The sequence below is a fragment of the Trachypithecus francoisi genome, unplaced genomic scaffold, assembly GCF_009764315.1.
Source record: "Trachypithecus francoisi isolate TF-2019V2 unplaced genomic scaffold, Tfra_2.0 Lachesis_group13, whole genome shotgun sequence".
In the NCBI taxonomy this organism is placed as follows: domain Eukaryota; kingdom Metazoa; phylum Chordata; class Mammalia; order Primates; family Cercopithecidae; genus Trachypithecus; species Trachypithecus francoisi.
The window spans coordinates 83,124,044-83,149,589 of record NW_022681458.1 but is presented as its reverse complement, the minus strand read 5'-3'; the positions used below and the strand labels follow the sequence as shown (position 1 = coordinate 83,149,589).

Sequence of the window (25,546 nt, the reverse complement as noted above, 5' to 3'; positions counted from 1 at the left end):
ACACCGTTCTTTACACCAAACTGACTGCCAATTTGATGAACCTCTCTGCCCTCAGCAGGAGTGCACCGTCTTTGATTAATGAGTGCATGTCTGTGGAAAAGTGTTAAGAGGAGAAAACAGGAAAAAACACACAATTATGTCTACACATAGCTGAAGTACCAATGCAAGAATAGATTTATCTTCAAACCAAATGCTCCTTTTTCTTATATACCATGCACACATGTGCACAACACAAAATTAGTAAAGGTTCATATCTATGTTGCCATCATTATTATTGTCCCCAATATGCAATAATTTTTATTTGAATGAAATGCATTCAAAAGCCAAAGTACAAGTTGAATTTTATAAATGATAAAAACTATTTTTAAAACATTAACTTTACCTTTTAAAACAAACTGAAATACTTTACCTTATATAGTAAAAATTTATGTGTAATAAAAACTACATTTTCACCTCATACTCTTATAAAACCCTATTAATGTTAAAAACTCAATATTTAACCTGTAAATATCTATACTTTTAAATATTTTACATTTCAAACTCTATCATGACTGCCACAAATCAAATAGCACTCAAAACAGATTTAAAAGTCATAGATATTCATTTACTTTTCCTGTTTTCAATAAAGATGTGGCCAATATTTTATAACTCAATATGCAGTTGAAAATGAATTAAATATATTTATTACCCATAATTTCATACTTACTACAGTCAACAGAAAAACCTGTAAATCGAAGTTTTAACTTTTAAAATGACCTTTCTATTGAGAATTACCTTCCTTTAAGAAATCTGATGCCTGAAAATTTCTCCTTAAACTACAGGATGTTTATGTGTAGTACAATTAAGACCATATTATCTCTAAAAATAAACTAAGCATCAGGAGTCCTTTAAAAAAATTTTCATATTTCATACACAATTCAATGTACCATAATTTGATTTATATGAATATCTACCTCAACAAAAATATGTTATGAGTAAATACGTTTCTTACATATTGAGTCATAGTCAAAGGTAATAGAATTATTTTCTTTTTAAGGAGTTGTATGGCTACTATATAAAAAGGGTTGAGAAAGCATAATGCCTGAATATAAATCTTAGCTTTAGTCACAGTAATATACTACCTATTTAAAAGGAAAATGTCTATAAACTCACGATTTCAGGAAATCATAATTCTGGAATCAGTGGCATATTAAAAGTGTTAAAAATTTATATTGTAGAGGAAATTTTGAGCAAATTATATATTCTAATCAATTTCATATTTTATTTTTGTAATGGCAAACTATTTTAAGTGTTACAAATGTTAATCTCTTTGAAGAATTATTTAAATGCCTAATACACCTAAAGACCTACAAATTAAAAGTCAATAAATACTGGGACTAGAAAAATTATCTTAACATAGTAATAAATAAACTGTATTACATCCTTAAATCTTAGTTACATGAATTTTTTTTAAATGTGTTTTTCTGTGTTGGGATTATCACTTTTCATTCTTCCTCATTTCTCCCTCCCATTTCCTCTACCACCAAAAAACACCATGCAAATAATTAGAAAAAGTAGAATATGTGTAGGCACCAATGGGATGACACCATTTTAGTATCACGTATTTAGTATCACACCATTTTAGTATCACATATTTAGTATCACACATTTTAGTATGATAGCTGAAACTATCAATAAAAGTTATAACAATGAAACATAATTTCAATTTTTAAAAATCATTTAATGTCTACTAGTAAATTATTTTAGATCATAGTTTGTATGAATTTTTAAATAACATTCTAGCCTCATTACAAAGAAAAATTAAATACAAAACTGCCTCTTTCCCCAATAATTATTTCTTTTCTGATTACCTCCTACAACAAAAGTTTAAAGAAACGGCCAAATGGATTAGCATTTATTAAATAGGGCAGCAGTATTTTTAAAACTTCATGGTATAAAATACTTAATTGTATGTAACCAAAAAAACTCTTAAAATACCTAGTTAGGTAACTTAATTAATCCCCCAGGAAATCAAATATATTAATAATCACTAAAACTTGATGGCATAATTCCTCTTAAGGGTCAAAATCACCATATTACTTTGTGCTAAATCATATTTCTTCTTTTGGTAGTTCTACTCAGAAACTACAACTTAAAATCCCTTCTCTGAGAAACCTTTAAATCTAAAAGTAATCAAGTTCCAAAATATACTTTCACTAATTCAAGGAGATAAGACAGAAATCCTGAACTTTCATGCAACTGTGTTATCTTACATCTTGTATAGTAACACAAAAGTAGCAACAAAGACATTAACAATTGCAGTTCAAGCTGGGAGTGACTGTTCTGTTTCAATTCAATGACACCACTAATGGCTTCTTAGCAGCTCCATGAAATCAACCAGCTGTCAAGTTGATGCATCAGAAGGAACAGTTATGCACTCCCATAAGAAAAAGCAACACATCAGGATGTTTGGCAAAACATCTGCTCCTTTACACTGCAGTTCTATAATAAACATGCAAACAAAGAAATGGGAGAAAGGGCAACAGAATTAAAATTCTAAGGTTTCCATTACAGTCTTATGTGCATTTTAAATGAATGGCTTATAAAAAATAAAAACAAATTTCTACGAAGTTGAATACTTTAAGCTATTCCAAATTTTTTGAAAATGCTAAATATAATTACTCAGAGACTCTTCTAGAAAGAAAAAACTGCGTAAGAATCCATCTATTCTAAAAATTCAAAATAAACTATATTCAAGTAAAATCAGTATCATACTGTTATGTACAAAACTCAAAAATTAAAACTAAAATATATCGTTCCTTCATTTAATAAGTATTTCATAAATGATGCCAGCAATATTCCAATAAATGCACTTCCAAGACGGAAGAGTTTAGAAGTGTTTTTTCATTAGTGTTTGCAAGAGTAAATGGTACTACAGTTCGGCACTAGTTTAATATGTGAGAACAGTGAAGCTACTATTATCTGGATTTTAAAATATGTACCCATTCCTATTTCTCTGCAACCATTATAAGAACACAATATTAAGTCCTCATAAATAACTTTGTATTTTTAAAGCATACAAACTGATTTCCTAAAAAAAAAAAATCATCATCATCACAGGTTTAAAATAATTTTAAATTCAACCACTTGTTTCAAATACTTGTAAAAATTACTTTTTTCTATCTGAACCATACAAGTGTCTTAATGTTGTCCAAATTATTGATTATGCAGCACAGTGACAATAATATGTACAGTGTTTACAATAGGTGTGAGACATCAAATGTACTTAACTACCATTTTCTTAAACTGCTTATCCTCTGTTGCTTGCCATTTATAATCTGCCAAATCTTCTAGTCCTTTGTTGCATGTATAATTTAGAACCATCTGTTCTATGTGCTTTTAACTATTTAAACATTTTTCACCTACCTACAATTCACATAAATGGCAGACATTCAACTTTCTATCTAGCATATTACATGAAGCAAATTCCTGGATAAATAACACCAAAGAAGACTGCTACAGAAATAAAAACATACCATATAGAACATAAATTTTTGTGTGTTAGACAAATCTTTTCGTTGTATTCAGAACTGTTTCTATTAGCTTTTTTTAAGTTAATTGTAGTCACTGTTTTTCCCTCAACCCAGAAGACAAAGAGAATGCAAATTAAATACAGACAGTTTCATGTCCTTGTTAGAAGAGATGTAAATATGCTAACTGAAAATGACTACAGGAGACAGAATTCCACTTTCCCATTCAATTTACAGTGCCTCTTATTTATATACTAGTCAGTGTATCATTAAGTTTGGTCATGTGACCAAACCAACTTTTGTGAGGCGAAAAACTATGTTAGACAAGCAAATTAAAACAGTGCTAGTTTTTATTGTTTATCTGTTCATAATGGCTGACAAAGAGTTTATAGCTAGCGATTATATCTTTTAAAATCAATTCTGCCTCTTAAATACTCAACAATTATTTGACTTAATATCTGCTACTAAATTTTAAAGTATCCATTATCTTAAGGTATTTTCCATAGTCATTTCTCTTCAAAATGTAAATAATAGAAAAAGAAAACCTCAGAACATTTTATTATAAACGGGGAGCCAGATAATCTAAAATAACCATACATAAATATTAACCAAGCTAATTTTCAAAAAATCCATAGGGGAGAGTAGAGCAAATAAGAAAGGGATATACTGACTACAGGTAACAGTTGAAACCTTTAAATTGAAAAAAACACACAAAAACTAGGTAAATAACAAATGACGCACAAAAGTTTACCATTTTTTGCACAAAATCTTCCACCTGTTACCAAAACATACAATACGCAGACTTCGTATACTTATTTTGAGAGCAAAACACAAAAATAAGCCACACAACTTATCAGTAACCTGTAAGTTACACAATCCTATACAACAGGAGAAAAATTAAGCAAAAAATTTACTCTTGGGAAAATTTCTCCATAAAGTTTACATGACGTCACTGGGCCCCCGGAACATTCCCTAAACTTTGAGCCTTATCCAGACACACTTCCTAATGCTTCTTTCCTTTCCTCAAAAATAAAAAAGAGACTTGGGAATAAAATTGCCCAAGATGGCGAAACGCTTGTTGTTTAGAGGGCAGGGGAAAAAATGGAGGATATTGTAATATACACAAAGGGATAAATTTCAACAACTCGGCCAAGGACTGCAGCTGCTTCCCTCTTTATAAGGAAGCAACAGACAAAAGATAAATACAGAGGGAGAAAGAAAAGAAGAGAAAATCTCCCAAACAACAGATCCAGCTCTGACTCTTCAAACACTTCCTTCCCCTTCCCAAATCCCAATTCTGGGGTTCGTGAAACTCCTTAAAGGGGAGGGAGCCGCGAAAGAGAACGGGGGCGGGGGGGAGGGGTAACGAGAAGATTAAAAGAGGGAAGCAGAGGAGTTGGGAGCTGGCGGTCGTTCCCGGGGAAGAACTGCTAAAAGATGAGACCAAGGCACAGACCTTACTGTATGAGAAGCAATGCTCCTCAAACCTTCTGCGTCCTGACATAGACCTTCCCAGGTATCCAGATCTTTTCCCAATCCCACCTGCCCCACCCCCACCCCCGCTCATCTTCAGTAAACTCAGAGCCTCCAGCTACACACGGGAGAGCTAGAGGCCCGAGCCGGGGAGTGGGGGTGGCAGACGCAGCTAATCAGTCCGAGAGGGAAGAGGGGGCGGAGGCAAAAAAGGGCAGCAGGAGGCGGACGGGGGTGGGGGGTGATCCAGAAACTACCCCGGCAGGGAGTGGGGGAGCAGCGGATATTCCGGGGTAGGAACGGCCATCGCAACGCTGACAGAGGTTGTTTTTTTAAGAAGCAAAACTGGTGGCCGCGACCTGAGCGCTGGAAGCCGAAGGGGAAGAGGAAGGAGACGCGAGCCAAGGCGGCCGGCACAAAGGCGGCGGACTCGCGGCGGCAGCGCCTGCCCGGCCGGGAGCACAGCCCGCGGCCCTACTCCAGCGAAGTCCCGCACCGGCTTCTAGGAATAAAGTTTACGTTCTCCGGAGGCCGCACCCCCCACCTCCCACCCAGGACGGCACATCTCCGCGGCCTCCTCCCCCAAACTCCACTCGGGACCCCGAGAACCACCCCAGCCTTCCGGCCACCACAACAAAGAGCCGCACCGACCGGCGAGGGTAAACAGCGGCGGAGGGCGAGAGGGCGGCGGGGCGAGCGCCTCCACGCAGCAACTCCAGAGTCCCCCGCTTGCCCGAGCGCAGTTTCTCCGCTGCTGTTTCCACCAGCTTTGTAACACTGGGAATTTACATCCTCACCCGCACCCCTCACGCCCGAGGATTTTAAACTCACCTCTACTTTCGAACTGAGAGTTGCGGTAGATGGGATTTTTGCCTTTTCCCCAGATGGTTGAAGGTTAAGATTTTTGGAAACCCCACCACCTCCTTATTTCTATTATTATTTCTGCAAGAAAAGTATAAAGAGAGTTGTAGTGGAGGTGAGATTTGTGATCGGGAAAGCCCTCGACTCCCTCCTTCTCCGTCTTCCGCCTCTCTCTCTCTGATTAGTTCCTATCCAGCAGCAGATTGAAGCAGGAGATGATTCTTCTCAAGGTTTGTTCAGCAGCTTCACTTCTAGGCGAAGGCTTCATGAACCAAGTGACGTCAACCAACAAGGCTTCTCTCTCTCTCCTCTCTCTAACAATGAAAGTTGCTGTTAACAAGGGAAAAAAAGAGAGAGAATTGTTTATACCATTTCAGTTCCAATAATAAATGACCTATCAGCTCCTAAAGGAGCCAAGGGAGGGGGTTGCTGCTTCTTTCCAAGAATACTGTAGCTTTGAGTTTGCACCGTTCCTTGTCCCAGGAAAAAGTTAAGAAACTTAAAATGTTTTGTTTTGCTTTTAAAGAAGACAGGATAGAAAATGGGATTTAAAACTTAGTTTTTTAAAAACAAAAGCTACAGAGTAGGGAGCATAGGTCAACTACCATCTCCACCTAAACTTTTTTTTGTTCTTAAACTCAGAATTCTACAAACCAAATAAATTAATATGCCGAGATTTCGCGGATGTTAAAACTCAAAAAGCAGGATGCAAGATGGTCCCGGGGTAAAATTCTACTGCCTTTCCACGAACAAGTTAAACTGGCTGTAATGTTTACGCACTAAGTTAAAATAAAATTTAAATAAAAGACGTTAAAATAGTCAATTGTTTTAAAGTTACATGCACACACTGTAAAAGGTAATCTCGATAGGTTTTTTCCCAGTTTCTGAGAGGTTAGAAAAAAGCATAGCAAATTGTAGGCACTAAACACTTTTTAAAAATCAAGTTATGAGTAAGACTGGTTGCCCTTTGCTCCTTTAAACTACACACGCAGTCATACGCTATGTGTCTACCCCCAGAATCTCTTCCAACTCTGTTTTTACCCTTCCACTCCTCCAACCCCAATTCCCAAATCCTGCAACCAATCAAGTTAAACTAAAGATACAATAATCTTTAGTTATTGGGAGTAATGGGTGCCCCATTCCCTCCCGCACCCCATCCTATAGATTCCTAAAAAAAACCATTTTTTTGAAAGCCTTAATCTTGATAACACTTTATTAGCCAAGAAGACACGTATTTTTTTTAGAAGTTCGCTAAGGTACCGTTTTTTCCCTCCAGAACACAAGAAACTCTCAAAGTTCATATAACTAAAAATTGCCTAATTTAATTTTCAGGATGAAGAGTAAGTAAATATTAAGCTATCGGAGAATAATTTGATCATCTATGTATATTTTATACATTTGTGGATAAATGTATCTTAAAAGATGCTATTGTTTTATGTTTCCTCTTCAGCCACTGGCTGTGATTTTAATTGTGCTGGAGGATCTTCATTAGTATTAACACATGGGGAGATTTCACAAAGCTGCTTCATTAGGAAAAAAAAAAGCTTGGCAGACTAGGTCTTTTTGCATGCACTGAGAATGTCAGCCTTACCTCGGTCATTTGTAACATAATAAGTGCAAGTACAATGATTGCAATGCAGGAGCTCTGGGGGAAGGGCAGAAATACTGCCTGTCTAATAGGGATATCTGAAAAGAAGGCTGCTCATTACATAGTAAAATGTATGCTAAAAATTAGTGAAGATGATGTCTCAGGAGACTGATGCTAAATAAATTAATGTGCTGATATGTTTTTAATTATTATTTTTGTAGTAGTTTATTTCATTCTCAGGATTCACATTGAGCAGCAAAGCTGTGCTAGCACTTATTGATTTTTTTTCCCTGCCACATTCCCGGAATACAGATTTTAATCATTTCACTACACCACACTCAGTAATTTCATTAAAAAGTGGAATCTTCCATCCCCAGAAAAGCATTTAATTTCAATGACATACAATTTCTCTTTTAGCAGCAAACTGTCTCTACAGTAAAAACTGGCCTAAGGTTCAAATGCATAATTTAATCCTGAGTTTTCCATGCTCTGCATTCCTTTCAAGCTATAATTTGAGTAACTACCTAATAACTGTAATAAGGACAATAATTTCCTTAAAATATATTATTAACTCATATTTAATTAACTCGGAGGCCAAGCTCTGTACATGTGTGACTGGGTCAACAGTTCTATAATCTCAAAATTTACTAATAATGTTCCAGAAGAAAAATATAGATTAAAATATAAGTATGAATGCACTTAGTATCTAAGACTTCTATCCCAAGTCACATACAGAAAAGTTAATGCATTGTTCTATAATGGTGGTCATTAAATAAATAATATTTTTAAGTATGTGGAACTAAAAAATGGAATTCAGTGATATTTCTATGTGTAAAGTATTGAATATTAATATTTTAACGATCTATTACTGATACTTTACCTAATCATTAGCATTACTGTTGAAAATATTTAATTTTGAAAAGATAAGGAAAAAGTGCTAGATTCAAGTTATCTTGATTTTCATGAAGAATTCTCCCAAAATATACTTTGCTTGAAATAAAGTTAAGTGGCACACTGTAACTTGAATAATTAAGAATACATCCTTTACTTAAATACTTCCAACAATATACTGCAAAGCATGGTTCAATTTTTGGTGCCAATAATATTTTGAAATATTAGCACTGTAGATGCCACACTGGTTTCCCAAACAGTGGTTTCATAAGGATATGTAATTTATATTGCCTGGATTTTAGAAAAGAAACCTGTGAAAAAAAAATTTTAAGTAATAAAATTCATTAATTTAAATTGTGGAAATATGTCTAATCAACAGAAAAAACAGAATAAATGTAATGAAAGTGATTACTATATAAAAACTCAAATCATTCCCCTGAGTAATTTTAGAATCATAATTCAAAAATTTTTATAAGAATATGTATATGCAGTTTCAAGCTGGAGCCACGTACAACGCAAAGTTGTCTTTTACTTGATTGTACAAGGAAGTAACTTATAACAAAATAATCTTACCATCAAAAGGTTGGAAAAAAGGAGAAAAGGGGTGACAGTGAAAACCTTGATTTTAATGTCTTTTAAAAACATTTTAAAACATTTTTTATTATGAAGGGCTCGTTATATACTTTAGGAAATATCTGTGACATTCTCAATGGTGAAGTTATGTGGAAATCAAACAACTGACAGATATCTCAAATTCATAAATGTATTTCTCTAAGTAAAACTCAATAAAAACTTTAATTTTATATTAAAATATATGTTTAAAATTACTTAATGTTATTTGGTAATTCAGATATACTATTCAATTTAATCTGTACTTTTAAACTGATTCTTCTTAAAAAAGAAATGATGTCCTAGAAATTTTAAACTGAATTACTCCAAGTATTTGATACCTTCTTACTAAGAAATTATGCTTAAATTATTTTAAAAATATGATTCCTTCCCTTTTTTCATGTTATCATACTTGATCTTTTCAGAGATTATAACATAATCATACAGTTGAGGGGGAAAACTTCAGATAAAATAATTGCTATAGTTATAAAATAACTTAACTCCCAACAACACTTAGTCTTCTACCCAAGATCATCATCTATATTAGTGCTGCATCATGTACATAATTGTGAAAGAATTTAATGATCAAGCAGATCTTTTCCAATTTTAGTGAATAATTAACTCTGAAATTCTATATCTATTTACCCATCCCACAGACTAATTATGCCACCAATATGGACTAAATTGTTGCACTTTCTTCTATAAAGCAGCATCTGTTTTTAGGACAAAGACAGAACTTCTTAAATAGGTAGATACAGAGATGGAGTTGGATGGCTATCTAATTTACTACTGTGGGTATTGTAGATGGTTTCTCAAAGAGTAAGGAATTGCCATGTACAGAGAATGAAGTCTAGGAAGGCTGACTACAAAGAAAACCAAACGAGAGATCTCAACAGTATAACAAGCTGGCTACTGTTATATCTTGTTTCTGTTTCAGTCACTACAGACTAATGAAGCTTTATTTGTTTTCATTCATTGAACAAACATTTGCTTGCTATATGCTACGTGCTATGCTAGAGACTGGAAAAACATGAAAAGCTCACATTTTGGTTGATGTGGAAAGTGTGAAATTCCTGGGAGATTAGAGACTCATATAAATCACATTGTAAAGATACAAATAATAAAGTTTTGTGAGAATAAAGAGGATGAGGCAACTAATTCTCACTGGGAGACTAGAAAAGGCTTTATCAAAGAGATGCCATTTGAATTGCATCTTAAATACTGAGAGCTTACCAGGCAAAGAAGTTCGGGGTGGGAGGTGGTCTTCTAAGTGAAAGAAACAATAAGCGTAAATATGCAGAGATACTAGATCTAGTGTCTATCCACTAGTGAGAAATTCTGTATGCGGGAATATTCAGTATGGGGAAGGACAGAGATAAAGGGATGATAGGGATGTCATGACCAAGATGAAGGCTGGGATCTGAGAGTAAAAGGCCTAAGTACCATGGTAAGGTGGTTGAATTTATCCTAAGAGCCAACAAAGGCTAGCAAAGGAGTGGTATGATCAACCTTGTTTTGAGGGAACAATAACTGTATAGGCAGTGCAAATGATAGACTGCAGCATGAAGGGATTGCTTAACAGTCCATAAGAATGATGGTAAGAGACAGTGGCGTTGGAGATTTACAGCCAGATATTTCTTTTTTTTTTTTTTTTTTTTTTTTGAGACGGAGTCTGGCTCTGTCGCCCCGGCTGGAGTGCAATGGCCGGATCTCAGCTCACTGCAAGCTCCGCCTCCCGGGTTTATGCCATTCTCCTGCCTCAGCCTCCCGAGTAGCTGGGACTACAGGGGCCCGCCACCTCGCCCGCCTAGTTTTTTGTATTTTTTAGTAGAGAGGGGTTTCACCGTGTTAGCCAGGATAGTCTCGATCTCCTGACCTCGTGATCCGCCCGTCTCGGCCTCCCAAAGTGCTGGGATTACAGGCTTGAGCCACCGCGCCCGGCCATACAGCCAGATATTTCTGAGGTAAAATTTCAGTTTGGTGACTAACTGAAAATAGAATTAAGGAAGAGGAAGGAGTGAAAGAGGACTAGAGAAATTTCTGGCTTACGGTAGATGGTGGAGTCATTAACTATGGGCCAGAATATGTAAGGGAAAACAAATCATAAAGTAGTCTGGAATTAAAACCTGGCTATGATGCTTTATATGCCTCTTTTTAAAATGGGATTATCAGAATCAACTGTAGAGATTGTTTTAAATATCTAGAATTGTCCCCAGTGTCCAGAATTCACTATGTGAATTTAAATGTCCCCAACGTCCAGAATTCACTATGTCTGGGTGGGGGTCAAGTATTTCTTTTCCTCTTTAACTCTAAAGGTGCTTCTGATAAACATCCCTGATTAAGAACACAGCTGTAGGCTGGGCGCGGTGGCTCAAGCCTGTAATCCCAGCACTTTGGGAGGCCGAGACGGGCGGATCACGAGGTCAGGAGATCGAGACCATCCTGGCTAACACGGTGAAACCCCGTCTCTACTAAAAATACAAAAAATTAGCCGGGCGAGGTGGCGGGCGCCTGTGGTCCCAGCTACTCGGGATGCTGAGGCAGGAGAATGGTGTGAACCCGGTAGGCGGAGCTTGCAGTGATCTGAGATCTGGCCACTGCACTCCAGCCTGGGCGACAGAGCAAGACTCCGTCTCAAAAAAAAAAAAAAAAAAAACACACACGGCTGTAAGCATAAATTTGTTATAAAATTCAGTTGGAAAAACAAACAAGAAAAACACAGGAAATCTTGCAAAAGAGAGCTTTGCCAGGGGTGGAGGGGACAATCATAACAGATACTAAAGCATTATAAAACCTTTAAAACTTAATAATTAACACTGGCACATGAATAAAAAACCAATAAAACATAACAGAAAAATGAGAAATTGACCCAAGTACATATGGCAATTTAGTATAGATAAAAGCTGTATCCCAAAACAGTGAGGAAGAGATGGAGTTTTTGATAATTGGTGTTCAAGGCCAGACATGGTAGCTCATGCCTGTAATCCTAGCACTTTGGGAGGCCAAGGCGGGAGGACTGTTTGAGGTCGGGACCAGCCTGGGCAATATAACTAGATCCTGTCTCTACAAAAAAAAATTAGCTAGGTGCTGGGTGCGGTGGTTCACACCTGTAATCCCAGCACTTTGGGAGGCCGAGGCAGGCGGATCACCTGCGGTCAGGAGTTGAGACCAGTCTGACTAACATGGAGAAACCCCATCTCTATCAAACATTACAAAATTAGCCAGGCGTGGTGGCACATGCCTGTAATCCCAGCTACATGGAAGGCTGAGGCAGGAGAACTGCTTGAACCCGGGAGGAGGAGGTTGCGGTGACCCGAGATCATGCCATTGCACTCCAGCCTGGGCAACAAGAGCAAAACTCCATCTCAAAAAAAAAAAAATTAAGCATGGTGGTGCATGCCTGTAGTCCCAGTTACCAAGGAGGCCAAGGCAGAAGGATCACTTGAGTCCAAGAGGTCAAGACTGAATTAAGTCATGATTGTGTCACTGCACTCCAGCCTGGGCAACAGAGTGAGCACTGTCTAAAAAAAAAAAAAAAAGGCAAAAATCAAAGTGGTATTCAAATAACTGGGTATTCATAAGGAAAAGAATAAACTTGGATCTGTTCCAAAAATAAAACTGAAAAGATCAGATATTTGAACATGAAGAATTGAACCTATACAAGTACTAGAAAAAATTGTGGGAGGATTCCCCAATAATTAGAGAGTAAAGAAAAGTTTCCCAGCAATGGTCAAAACCAGATGCAATAAAGGGAAATATTGGTAAATCTTACTACATAAAATAGCTTTTCTATACCCAAAACCAAAACACCACAAGCAAACTATAAAGACAAATGACAAACTGTAAAGAAATACTTGCAACTTACTTGAGACAGTTGAATAACCTTATATGTAAAGCCTGCCTAGAAACAGAGAAGAAAAAGACTAACAACCCGATAGCAAAATGACTACAGAGATAAGCAGCCATTTTAGAGAAAAAGAGGCCAGGCGCCGTGGCTCAAGCCTGTAATCCCAGCACTTTGGGAGGCCGAGACAGGCGGATCACGAGGTCAGCAGATCGAGACCATCCTGGCTAACATGGTGAAACCCCGTCTCTACTAAAAATACAAAAAACTAGCCGGGCGACGTGGCGGGCGCCTGTAGTCCCAGCTGCTTGGGAGGCTGAGGCAGGAGAATGGCATAAACCCAGGAGGCGGAGCTTGCAGTGAGCTGAGACCCGGCCACTGCACTCCAGCCTGGGCAGCAGAGCGAGACTCCATCTCAAAAAAAAAAAAAAAAAAGAGAAAAAGAAATGGGGCTGGGTACAGTGGCTCATGCCTGCAATGGCAGCACTTTGAGAGGTTGAGGCAGGCAGATAATTGAAGACCAGCCTAGGCAACACGGTGAGACTGTCTCTACAAAAAATACAAAAAGTAGTGGGGCATGGTAGTGTGTACCTGTCTTCCCAGCTATTCAAAGCCTGGGAGGTCCAGGCTGCAGTAGGCCATGATCAAACCACTGGACTCCAGCCAGGGTGATAGAGTGAGATCCTGTCTCAAAAAAAAAAAAAAAGAAGAAAGAAAGGAAGAGAAGGAGGAAAGGAAAGAAAGAGGAAAGAAAGGAAGAGGGAAGGGAAGGGAAGAGAAGGGAAGGAAGAGAGGAGGGAGAGGGGAGAGGGAAGGGAGGGAAAGGGAAAGAAAAAGATAAAAGGAAGGAAGGAAGGAGAGAGGGAGGAAGGAAAAGGAAAGGAAAGGAAGAAAGAAAGAGCAAGAGCAAGAACATGCACAAGAGAGTGAGCTGGGTGCAGTGGCATACACCTGTAGTTGCAAGTACTTGGGAGGTTAACTTAAGAAGATCACTTGAGCCTAGGTATTTGAAGTTGTAGTGCATTATAATTAACCACTGCATTACAGCCTGGGCAACATGCAAGACCCTGTCTCAGAAAAAAAAAAAAGACACACACACAAAAGAAATGCCCAAGGGCATTTAAGGGGAAGAAATTCCCCTTAAATGAAAACATTCGTAACCTTGCTTATAGTAAGAGAAATGCACATTAAGAATTACTGAGATGCCGGGCATGGTGGCTCATGCCTGTAATCCCAGCACTTTGGGAGGCCGAGGCGGGTGGATCACCTGAGGTCGGGAGTTCGAGACCAGCCTGACCAACATAGAGAAACCCTGTCTCTACTAAAAATACAAAATTAACTGGGTATGGTGGCATATGCCTGTAATCCCAGCTACTAGGGAGGCTGAGGCAGGAAATTCACTTGAACCTGGGAGGTGGAGCTTGCGGTGAGCCGAGATCGTGCCACTGCACTCCAGCCTGGGCAACAAGAGCAAAACTCCGTCTCAAAAAAAAAAAAAAAGAATTACTGAGATACTATTTCTCATCCTTCAGAGGCCCAAAAGTCCAGGTTTTACAAAACAAGCTGTTAGTGAGTGAGGCTCCTGCAGAAAAAAAGGGGCAGTTTTTTGTTTCTTTTTTTTTTTCTTTTCTTTTTGGAGTACAAAATGGAAAAACCCCAGCAAGGGAGAATTTGGCAGTATGTAACAAAGTTACATACGTGTTTATTTTATTTTTGCTAGCAAATTTCACTTCTAAGAATCTGACCAACACTGACAAAAATATGAAAATAGGTATATATACGGGAAGTCATTCATTGAAGCACTGTTACAGCAAAAACCTGGAAATAATCCAAATTATGTGTCATAATGAAATGGTTGAATTAATTATGGTACATTCACACAGTGCAGTACTATGCAATTTTTTTTTTTTTTTTTTTTTTTTGAGACGGAGTCTCGCTCTGTCGCCCGGGCTGGAGTACAGTGGCCGGTTCACAGCTCACTGCAAGCTCCGCCTCCCGGGTTTATGCCATTCTCCTGCCTCAGCCTCGGAGTAGCTGGGACTACAGGCGCCCGCCACCTCGCCCGGCTAGTTTTTTTTTGTATTTTTTAGTAGAGACGGGGTTTCACCGTGTTAGCCAGGATGGTCTCGATCTCCTGACCTCGTGATCCGGCCGTCTCGGCCTCCCAAAGTGCTGGGATTACAGGCTTGAGCCACCGCGCCCGGCTATGCAATTTTTAAAAAGGCGTGAGGCAGAAGCCCAGCAAGCTAAGATCCAATGGCTTGAAAATCTCGCTGCCAGCACAGCAGTCTGAAGTCAACCTGGGACACTTGAGCTTGGTGGGGGGAGGGGCGTCCGCCACTGATGAGACTTGAGTGGGTGGTTTTACCCTCACAGTGTAAACAAAGCTGCTGGGAGGTTTGAACTGGGTGGAGCCCCCCGCAGCTCAGCAAGGCCTCTGTGGCCAGACTGCCTCTCTAGATTTCTCCTCGCTGGGCAGGGCATCTCTGAAAAAAAGGCAGCAGCCCCAGTCAGGGGCTCATAGATATAACCCCCAACTCCCTGGGACACAGCACCTGGGGGAAGGGGCAGCTGTGGGCACAGCTTCAGAAGTAAACGTCCCTGCCTCAGCAGCGGATATCCCAGCACAGCGTTCGAGCTCTGCTAAGGGTCAGACTGCCTCCTCAGGTGGGTCCCTGACCCCTGTGCCTCCTGATGGGGAGACACCTCCCAGTAGGGGCTGACAGACACCTCAAATAGGAGAGGTCCGGCTGGCATCTGGCAGGTGCCCCTCTGGGACAAAGCTTCCAGAGGAAGGAACAGGCAGCAATCTTTGCTGTTTGCAGCCTCCACTGGTGAGACCCAGGCAAACAGGGTCTGGTGTGGACCTCCAGCAAACTCCAGCAGAGGGGCCTGACTGTTAGAAGGAAAACTAACAAACAGAAAGGAATAGCATCAACATGAATAAAAAGGACATCCACTCAGAGACTCCATCCAAAGGTTACCAACATGAAGCACCAAAGGTAGATAAATCCATGAAGATGGGTAGAAACCAGCCCAAAAAGGCTGAAAATTCCAAAAACAGAATGCCTCTTCTCCTCCAAAGGATCACAACTCCTCGCCAGCAAGGGAACAAAACTGGATGGAGAATGAGTTTGACTAACTGACAGAAGTAGGCTTCAGAAGGTGGGTAATAACAAACTCCTCCGAGCTAAAGGAGCATGTTCTAAACCAATGCAAGGAAGCTAAGAATCTTCAAAAAAGGTTATAGGAACTGCTAACTAGAATAACCAGTTTAGAGAAGAATGTAAATGATCTGATGGAAGTGAAAAACACAGCACGAGAACGTCGTGAAGCATACACAAGTATCAATAGCTGAATTGATCAAGCAGAAGAAAGGATATCAGAGATTGAATACCAACTTAATAAAATAAAGCCAGAAGACAAGATTAGAGGAAAAGGAATGAACAAAGCCTCCAAGAAATATGGGACTATGTGAAAAGACCAAACCTACATTTGACTGTTGTGCCTGAAAATGACAGAGAGAATAGAACCAAATTGGAAAATACTCCCCAGGATATTATCCGGGAGAACTTCCCGAACCTAGCAAGACAGGCCAACATTCAAATTCAGGAAATACAGAGCACAACCCAAAGATACTCCTTGAGAAGAACAACCCCAAGACACATAATCGTCAGATTCACCAAGGTTGAAATGAAGGAAAAAATGTTAAGGGCAGCCAGAGAGAAAGGTCGGGTTACTCACAAAGGGAAGCTCATCAGACTAAGAGTGGATCTCTCTGCAGAAACCCTACAAGCCAGAAGAGAGTAGGGGCCAATATTCAACATTCTTAAAGAAAAGAATTTTCAACCCAGAATTTCATATCCCACCAAACTGAGCTTCATAAGTGAAGGAGAAATAAATCTTTTACAGACAAGCAAATGCTGAGAGATTTTGTTATCACCAGGCCTGCCTTACAAGAGACCCTGAAGGAAGCACTAAACATGGAAAGGAATAACCGGTACCAGCCATTGCAAAAACATGCCAAAATGTAAAGGCCTTTGACACTATGAAGAAACTGCATCAACTAACAGGCAAAATAACCAGATAGCCTCATAATGACAGGCTCAAATTTGCACGTAATACTAACCTTAAATGTAAACAGGCTAAATACCCCAATTAAAAGATACAGACTGGCATAATGGGTAGAGTCACCCATTGGTGTGCTGTATTCAGGAGACCCATCTCACATGCAAAGACACACATACTCAAAATAAAGGGATGGAGGAATATTTACCAAGCAAATGGAAACCAAAAAAAAGCAGAGGTTGCAATTCTACTCTCTGAGAAAACAGACTTTAAACCAACAAAGATCAAAAGAGACAAAGAAGACCATTACATAATAGTAAAGGGATCAATGCAACAAGAGGAGCTAACTATCCTAAATATATATGCACCCAATACAGGAGCACCCAGATTCATAAAACAAGTTCTTAGAGACCTACAAAGAGACTTAGACTCCCACACAATAATAGTGGGAGACTTTAACACCCCACTGTCAATATTAGATAGATCAACAAGACAGTTAATTAAGAATATTCAGGACTTGAACTCAGCTCTGGGCCGAGCGGATCTAATAAACATCTACATAACTCTCCACCCCAAATCAACAGAATATACATTCTTCTCAGCACCATGTCACACTTATTCTAAAATTGACCACATAAGAAGTAAAACACACCTCAGCAAATACAAAAGAATGGAAATAATAACAAACACTCTCTGACCACGGTGCAATCAAATTAGAATTCATGGTTAAGAAACTCACTCAAAACCACACAACTGTGTCCCTGGGACACAGCACCTGGGGGAAGGGGCGGCTGTGGGCACACTGAACAACCTGCTCCTGAATGACTGAACAACCTGCTCCTGAATGACTACTGGGTAAATAATAAAATTAAGGCAGAAATGAAGATATTCTTTGAAACTAATGAGAACAAAGACAACATACCAGAATCTCTGGGACGCATTTAAAGCAGTGTGGAGGGAAATTTATAGCACTAAATGCCCACAAGAGAAAGGAGGAAAGATCTAAAATTGACACCCTAACATCACAATTAAAAGAACTAGAGAAGCAAGAGGAAACAAATTCAAAAGCTAGCAGAAGATAAGAAATAATTAAGACCAGAACAGAACCAAAGGAGATAGAGACATGAAAAACCTTTCAAAATATCAGTGAATCGCCGGGCGCGGTGGCTCAAGCCTGTAATCCCAGCACTTTGGGAGGCCGAGACGGGTGGATCACGAGGTCAGGAGATCGAGACCATCCTGGCTAACACGGTGAAACCCCATCTCTACTAAAAAATACAAAAAACTAGCCAGGCGAGATGGCGGGCACCTGTAGTCCCAGCTACTTGGGAGACTGAGGCAGGAGAATGGCGTGAACCCGGGAGGCGGAGCTTGCAGTGAGCTGAGATCCGGCCACTGCACTCCAGCCTGGGCGGCAGAGCGAGACTCCGCCTCAAAAAAAAAAAAAAATTCAGTGAATCCAGGAGTTGGTTTTATGAAAAGATCAAAAATAGACCACTTGCCAGACTAATGAAGAAGAAAAGAGAGAAGAATCAAATAGACGCAATAAAAAATGATAAAGTGGATGTCACTACAGATCCCATAGAAATACAAACTACCATCAGATCACACTATAAACACCCCTATGCAAATAAACTGGAAAATCTAGAAGAAATGGATAATTTCACAGACACATATACCCTCCCAAGTCTAAACAAGGAAGAAGTTGAATCCCTGAATAGACCAATAACAAGTTTTGAAATTGAGGCAGTAAGGCCGGGCGCGGTGGCTCAAGCCTGTAATCCCAGCACTTTGGGAGGCCGAGGCGGGCGGATCACGAGGTCAGGAGATCGAGACCATCCTGGCTAACACGGTGAAACCCCGTCTCTACTAAAAATACAAAAAACTAGCCGGGCGAGGTGGCGGGCGCCTGTAGTCCCAGCTACTCGGAGGCTGAGGCGGGAGAATGGCGGGAACTCGGGAGGCGGAGCTTGCAGTGAGCCGAGATCGCGCCACTCCACTCCAGCCTGGGCGACACAGCGAGACTCCGTCTCAAAAAAAAAAAAAAAAAAAAAAAGAAATTGAGGCAGTAATTAATAGCCTACCACACAAAAAAAGTCCAGGACCAGATGGATTTACAGCTGAATTCTACCAGAGGTACAAAGAGGAACTGGTACCATTCCTTCTGAAACTATTCCAAAGAACAGAAAAAGAGGGAATCTTCCCTCTTTTTATGAGGCCTGCATCATCCTGATACCAAAACCTGGCAGACACACAACAAAAACAGAAATTTTCAGGCCAATATCCTTGATGAACATCAGTGTGAAAATCCTCAATAAAAAACTGGCAAACCAAATCCAGCAGCACATCAAAAAGTTTATCCACCACGACCACGTCAGATTCAACCCTGGGATGCAAGGCTGGTTCAACATAAGCAAATCAATAAACGTAATCCATCATATAAACAGAACCAATGACAAAAACGACATGATCATCTCAACAGAAAAAGCCTTTGATAAAATGCAAAACTCCTACATGCTAAAAACTCTCAATGAACTACGTATTGATGAAACGTATCTCAAAATAGTAAGAGCTATTTAAGACAAACCCACAATGAATATCATACTAAATGGGCAAAATTTGGCAGCATTCCCTTTGAAAATCAGCACAAGACAAGGATGCCCCCTCTCACCACTCCTATTCAACATACTACTGGAAGTTCTGGCCAGGGCAATCAGGCAAGAGAAGGAAATAAAGGGCATTCAAATAGGAAAAGAGGAAGTCAAATTGTCTCTGTTTGCAGATGACATGATTGTATATTTAGAAAACCTCATCTTCTCAGCCCAAAATCTCCTTAAGCTGATAAGCAACTTTAGCAAAGTCTCAGGATACAAAATCAATGCGCAGAAATCACAAGCATTCCTATACTCCAGTAACAGACAGAGAGCCAAATCATGAGTGAACTCTCATTCACAATTGCTACGAAGAGAATAAAATACCTAGGAATCCAACTTACAAGGGATGTGAAGGACCTCTTCAAGGAGAACTACAAACCACTGCTCAAGGAAATAAGAGAGGACACAAACAAATGGAAAAACATTCCATGCTCATGGATAGGAAGAGTCAATAATGTGAAAATGGCCATACTGCCCAAAGTAATTTATAGATTCAATGCTATCCCCATCAAGCTACCAGTGACTTTCTTCATAGAATTAGAAAAACTACTTTAAATTTCATATGGAACCAAAAAAGAGCCCGCATGGCCAAAACAACCCAGGCAAAAAGGACAAAGCTGGAGGCATCATGCTACCTGACTTTAAACTGTACAACAAGGCTACAGTAACTAAAACAGCACAGTACTGGTACCAAAACAGATACACAGACCAATGGAACAGAACAGAGACCTGAGAAATAACACCACACATCTACAACTATCTGATCTTTGACAAACCTGACAAAAACAAGAAATGGTGAAAGGATTCCCTATTTAATAAATGGTGTTGGGAAAACTGGCTAGCCATATGCAGAAAACTGAAACTGGACCACTTCCTTATACCTTATACAAAAATTAACTCAAGATGGATTAAAGACTTAAACGTAAGACCTAAAACCATAAAAACCCCAGAAGAAAACCTAGGCAATACCATTCGGGACATAGGCAAGGGCAAAGACTTCATGACTAAAACACCAAAAGTAATTGCAACAAAAGCCAAAATTGTGAAATAGGATATAATTAAAAAAGAGCTTCTGCATAGCAAAAGAAACTATCAGAGTGAATAGGAAACCTACAGAATGGGAGAAAATTTTTGCAATCTATCCATCTCACAAAGGGCTAATATCCAGAATCTACAAAGAACTTAAACAAATTTACAAGATAAAAACAAAAACCCCATCAAAAAGTGGGGTGGGTGAAGGATATGAACAGGCACTTCTCAAAAGAACACATTTATGCAGCAAACAAACATATGAAAAAAAGCTCATCATCACTGGTCGTTAGAGAAATGCAAATCAAAACCACAATGAGATACCATCTCCTGCCAGTTGGAATGGAAATCATTAAAAAGTCAGGAAACAACAGATGGCTGGAGAGGATGTGGAGAAATAGGAATGCTTTTACACTGTTGGTGGGAGTGTAAATTAGTTCAACCATTGTGGAAGACAGTGTGGCAATTCCTCAAGGATCTAGAACTAGAAATACCATTTGACCCAGCAATTCCATTAGTGCTTATATACCCAAAGGATTATAAATCATTCTACTGTAAAGACACATGCACACGTATGTTTATTGCGTCACTATTCACAATAGCAAAGACTTAGAACCAACCCAAATGCCCATCAATGATAGACTGGACAAAGAAAATGTGGAACATACACAACATGGAATACTATGCGTCCACAAAAAAGGATGAGTTCATGTCCTTTGCAGGGACATGGATGAAGCTGGAAACCATTCTCAGCAAACTAACACAAGAACAGAAAACCAAACACCGCATGATCTCACTCATAAGTGGGAGCTGAATAATGAGAAAACATGGACACAGCGAGGGGAATATCACACAATGGGGCCTGTTGGGGGGTGGGGGACAGCATTAGGAGAAATACCTAATGTAGATGATGGGTTGATGAGTGCAGCAAACCACCATGGCATTTTTATACCTATGTAACAAACCTGCACATTCTGCACATGTACCCCAGAACTTGTAGTATAATAAAAAATAAAATATATAGAAATAAAAATTAAAAAGCATGAGGGACATATACAGTATGAAGCACTTTACAGTGAATTCCAGTATTTATTGTTAAGTGAAGAAAGCAAGTTGGAGAAAAACGTAGTATAGTATGTCACCATTCATCTAAATATTTACTTATTTTTTAATTGAAAGGATAAAACCTTAAAAAAACATGGTTACCTAAAAGGAGGAAGAGAGAAGAGTAGTAAAAATAGGAACAGTACAGTATGTGGGTATCTCATAAAACCTGTATTGTAGATGTGAATTTGGGACCATATAAAGTCATTTACATTATTATAAAACAGAAAGTAGGCCGGGCGCGGTGGCTCAAGCCTGTAATCCCAGCACTTTGGGAGGCCGAGACGGGCGGATCACGAGGTCAGGAGATCGAGACCATCCTGGCTAATACGGTGAAACCCTGTCTCTACTTAAAAATACAAAAAAAAAAAATAGCCGGGCGACGAGGCGGGCGCCTGTAGTCCCAGCTACTCGGGAGGCTGAGGCAGGAGAATGGCGTAAACCCGGGAGGCGGAGCTTGCAGTGAGCTCAGATCTGGCCACTGCACTCCAGCCTGGGTGGCAGAGCAAGACTCCGTCTCAAAAAAAAAAAAAAAAAAAAAAACAGAAAGTAAGTTAAAAAGCAGGCCAGGTGCACTAGCTTGCATCTGTAATCCCAGTGCTTTGGGAGGCCAAGGCAGGAGTATTGCTTGAGCCCAGGAGTTCAAGACTGCAGTGGGCTATGACCACACCACTAAAAGCCTGGGCAACAGAGTGAGATTGCGTCTCACAAAAACCAAAAAAACAAAATACAATCCCATAAAAGTGAAACCCAAATAAATAAATGAACTTACTTGTATGTGAAGTTGGTGGCATAACCATAGAGAATTATTCCAAGTGACCTTAAAACACAACAGCTAAAAACAGACTAATTTAACAGTATATAGTATTCAAAGCAACAAGACAAAAGAGCAACTGAAATTATCAGGAACCATATTCTTTTTTTTTTTTTAATTATACTTTAAGTTCTAGGGTACATGTGCATAACGTGCAGGTTTGTTACATATGTATACTTGTGCCATGTTGGTGTGCTGCACCCATCAACTCGTCAGCACCTACCAATTCATCATTTATATCAGGTATAACTCCCAATGCATTCCCTCCCTCTCCCCCTCCCCATGATAGGCCCCGGTGTGTGATGTTCCCCTTCCCGAGTCCAGGTGATCTCATTGTTCAGTTCCCACCTATGAGTGAGAACATGCGGTGTTTGGTTTTCTGTTCTTGTGATAGTTTGCTAAGAATGATGGTTTCCAGCTGCATCCATGTCCCTACAAAGGACACAAACTCATCTTTTTTTTATGGCTGCATAATATTCCATGGTGTATATGTGCCACATTTTCTTAATCTAGTCTGTCACAGATGGACATTTGGGTTGATTCCAAGTCTTTGCTATTGTGAATAGTGCCGCAATAAACATACGTGTGCATGAGTCTTTATAGCAGCATGATTTATAATCCTTTGGGTATATATCCAGTAGTGGGACGGCTGGGTCATATGGTACATCCAGTTCTAGATCCTTGAGGAATTGCCATACTGTTTTCCATAATGGTTGAACTAGTTTACAATCCCACCAACAGTGTAAAAGTGAGGAACCATATTCTTATGCTGTTATTGGTGGTGTTATTGTAACACTGTTGCATGCACAGTCTGAGAAAAAGCAAATGGCCAGGCCCAGTGGCTCACGGTGTGTAATCCCAACATTTTGAGAGGCCCAAGTAGGAGGATTGCTTGAGTCCAGGAGTTAGAGACCAGCCTGGGCAACGTGGTGAAACCCCAACTTTACAAACAATTTTAAATATTACCCGGGCATGGTGGTACACACCTGTAGTCCCAGGTACTCAGGAGGTTGAGGTGGAAGGACTGCTTGAGCCCAGGAGGTCAAAACTACAGTGAGTCATGATTGTGCCACTGCATTCCAGCCTGGGCAACAGAGCAAGACCCTGTCAAAAAATAAATGAATAAATAAATAAAAAGAAAAAAATGAATATGCTGGTGTTTTTGGGAAATTAATTTTTGAATTGCATAAAAATTCTGTGATGCTGAATTTAAAATGTATGTGTTAGAATGAACTCATTATATATTTTATATTTAAAAATACATATTTCTTACTTGCATACTGTAAATACCTAGAAACAGTGACCAGTGTATAGCAACGAGCACACACCCACAGTATACAGATTATGGTCTCTATACATCAACTGCCCCTAAAAAATTCCATGAAGCAATGGCTGACTCCACATTTGGGTCAAGAAATATTCCAAAATGAGCTTAGAATACCTGTCACACCAGTAAACATGGAAATTATGAAAGATTATTGGTGTCATGTCAAAAGGACTTGGTAGCCAATTTGAAGGGCCCAATATGAGGTGGCTCCCCTTGGCCAAAGATGAGACAATTTGAATGTTAACAATAACCCCAAAGTATCTGATACAATGTGATAACTGCTCTAATATAAATATTCAAAGTAAAATGAGTACATAATTTACTCAGTAAGGAATGACTACTTTTTCTGGGTGGAGACAGGGGAAGGAGAATACATATCCTCAGTGTGTTAAAGAGGCTACCTGACAGTGATTAAACCATGTTTGCATCATAGGTTGTCCTCACATATTATCTTCAGCATTAAAATTCATAATAGTTTAGCCCTGCAGGACAGTTTCAAGCTATTCATGGTACTACCACATGCCATTTGGGAAAGCTCCCTGAAATCACTAAAATCATCTTTTTTAGGGCCACGAGGAAATGTTTTTATCTCATATCTGATTTTAAAAATTCATGACTACCTTCTCTCTTGACAGCCAGTATCTTTCAGGTTGGAAACCAGAGTTTTATATTCACTGCCTATTTATTTTCACTGTATTCTTTTTCTTTTTTTTTAGATAGAGTCTCACTCCATCACCCAGGCGGGAGTGCAGTGGCATGATCTCGGCTCACTGCGACTCTGCTTCCCAGGTTCAAGCAATTCTCGTGCCTCAGCCTCCCGAGTAGCTGGAATTACAGGAACATACTACCATGTCCAGCTTATTTTTGTATATGTAGTCGAGACGAGGTTTTGGCATGTTGGCCAGTCTGGTTTTGAACTCCTGACCTCAGGTGATCCAACCACTTCAGGCTCCCAAAATGCTGGGATTACAGGTGTGAGACACCGTGCCCAGCCATATTTTCACTGTATTCTAAAAAATACATACTCAAGGACCAAAATTCAATAATGAGTACAATTTTCACTACTACTTTTAATAAGAGAAGCAATATCAGAGTTCACATTTATAGACAATTATGTTATAGGAATAGCACAGTGTGAGAATATTCTAGCGCAATTTCTTTAACTAATGTAACGGTGATCTTTCTTGTTCCTTAGCTGCTACTCTGTTAATACTGATCTCAACACATCATTTTTAGAGAACTTTTTTGACTCACAAAATAATCACAAGTCAATTTTTTAAAATCTCATCCCCAACTAGCCGGGCGTGGTGGCGGGCGCCTGTAGTCCCAGCTACTCAGGAGGCTGAGGCAGGAGAATGGCGTAAAACCTGGGAGGCGGAGCTTGCAGTGAGCTGAGATCCGGCCACTGCCCTCCAGCCTAGGGGACAGAGCGCGACTCCATCTCAAAAAAAAAAAAAAAAAAATCTCATCCCCTTTTTGCATGAATTTTCAATACAAAAGGAACAAGTTGTCAAGCACTTCCCCCCCCATATGAACCGCGTACAGATCAAAGATTTGCTCATACCCTTCACATAGAAAATCTGCATCCAACTGTAATGGTAATTATTCATTAGCATGCACATGTTAGAATAACTGTGCTTTCATATTATATATTGTTAATATTATAATGTCCAAAAGTATCACATGTATAAAGAGTTTTGACGAGTTGATTTTTGCCTTCACTATAGACAAAATATTATTTTGCTGCTTGCTGGTTTAATGAATTTACCAACTGT

General features: G+C 39.3%; 1 protein-coding gene across 22 annotated transcripts in view; it reads right to left on the bottom strand.

Annotated features, from left to right (window-relative positions):
- Positions 1–6,818, bottom strand: part of BAZ2B (bromodomain adjacent to zinc finger domain 2B) — a 343,885-nt gene extending 337,067 nt beyond the window's left edge. For 17 of the 22 annotated variants that reach the window (XR_004441758.1, XM_033231366.1, XM_033231365.1 and 14 more), the window contains exon 1: positions 4,966–5,162. The gene's annotated coding sequence lies outside the window, so the exon portion shown is untranslated. Of the gene's footprint in view, positions 1–4,965; positions 5,163–5,813 lie in introns of those variants that run through there. The other 5 variants (XM_033231361.1, XM_033231356.1, XM_033231373.1 and 2 more) reach the window with 3 other exon arrangements.
- Positions 6,819–25,546: the final 18,728 nt, after the last annotated feature.